General features: G+C 39.7%; 1 non-coding gene across 1 annotated transcript; it reads right to left on the bottom strand.

Moving 5' to 3' along the window:
* Nucleotides 1–645: 645 nt before the first annotated feature.
* Nucleotides 646–719, bottom strand: TRNAT-GGU (transfer RNA threonine (anticodon GGU)). Its single transcript has one exon. It is a non-coding gene; the product is annotated as a tRNA-Thr (tRNA).
* Nucleotides 720–1,681: the final 962 nt, after the last annotated feature.

Raw genomic sequence — 1,681 nt, 5'->3', positions numbered from 1 at the left:
GAGGATGACCTTATGATCTGCAAATATGCTGCTTAGTTCATTTTTACAAAATTAGGTTTGAAGTCACGGGCGTGTTAAAGTCCTCAAAATGTCCGTTTGCAACACTATTTGGCCACAAAATATACTCCAATAAAAATACAATAAATTATTTTCAATCAATGTAAACTTTGCACTTGAAGACGGCACAATGTATCAAATCATCAAGTAACTAGAGAGATAGATGGCTTTTTCTCAGCCCAAGATATCAAGGAAACATTTTATTTTCTGGATATTATGCTGAGGTGAACCAGCACCTCCTAGAGATAGAAGGCCTCTACACTGTTTGCCATAAACGTCATTCAGACTTCCTAGCAAGTTTGCCACATTTTGAAACACAGCATCCTATTTCGTTTCTTCTTATTTTGGCGTAGAATCTTCCTGATTGGCTCATAAATACCGCATAGTGATTGGATGTGGGGTATAGAAATCACCAATTCTGATCCCGATCATTTCTTTTCCTCACAACGATGATACTGGCACGAGCAGGGATTTTGTTTCCCTGAATATTTCTGAGGGAAAATGGACTACTTACTGGTGTCACAAGCAGCCTGCGTAGGCCTTCTATCTCTAGGAGATGCTGGGTGAACTCGGACAGCAAAGCCATCTTGTCTCCGCCGGGACTTGAACCCAGGCCCTCTTGCATACCGGGCAAGCATGCTACCATCTACACCACTGGAGACGCCACCCTGCCTTACTTATTTCACGCACTGTGGCGTGAAGCACTGAAGTAGAGACTGCAAGAGGGCCTGGGTGCGAGTCCCGGCGGAGAGAAGATGACTTCTCTTTCCGAGTTCACCTCAGCATAATATCCAGAAAATAAAATGCTTCCATCAAGTAACTGTTTCAATTTTTTTTCTTCTGAGGTAAAGGGGGGAGGGGGGCTGTTTGCGTTTTTTCCAGCAAAATAACACTATAATCTCGGCTCAAGGATGTTATAACAACACCACTCCCTCCGTCTTCGCGTACGCCAATAATAATACATATATCAAGGATATAGGTTCATATTGTAGCCATACTCTGAGTTTAAAAAAAAAATAAGTGAGAGGAATTTTAAAATATTTGTTTGAACCCTTCATTTCAGAGAAATCATGTACGCAGTAACAAAATATGTAGGCACTTGTGAACGTATAATGATTCATTATCAGAATTTTAAACAAATTCGAAGTTGTAAATAATCAGTTTTCAAATAATATTATTTGGTGACTAATTTCAACTCGGTGAGATTTGTATTTATCGTGAAAATCTGATGTCCCGTTGGATGGCAAGCTACCTCCAAATGGAGGACGAAGCGACGTGTGAGTTGGCTTAAACACAACACAATATTTCACACATCACAGTCCGTACTACATTTAATATACAGGGTGCATAGGTAACGGCGTCGGGTATTTCGCTGGCGAACCGTTGATCCTAGAGGCGTACTTCCAATTAGAAAAAGTATCCAAATAACGTGTAGGAGTCAGACATATCATTCATGTTTGCAAGGGGTTGTATAGTTATTAAAATAAAAATTGTAATTTTTTTTATACGGACACCCTGTACTCATGGATAGAATCCAATTACAAAGTTGTTGCCCTGTCTCTACTTATACCAACCAAAAAAAAAAAAAAAAATGCCTCTAAGATCAACGGTTCACCAGCAAAAT

Source organism: Pholcus phalangioides, unplaced genomic scaffold, assembly GCF_987345545.1.
Source record: "Pholcus phalangioides strain wild (caught in Gottingen) unplaced genomic scaffold, Ppha-v1.0 ptg000017l_1, whole genome shotgun sequence".
In the NCBI taxonomy this organism is placed as follows: Eukaryota; Metazoa; Arthropoda; class Arachnida; order Araneae; family Pholcidae; genus Pholcus; species Pholcus phalangioides.
Note: the sequence above shows the minus strand (reverse complement) of the source record. Positions and strands in the feature narration are given on the sequence as shown.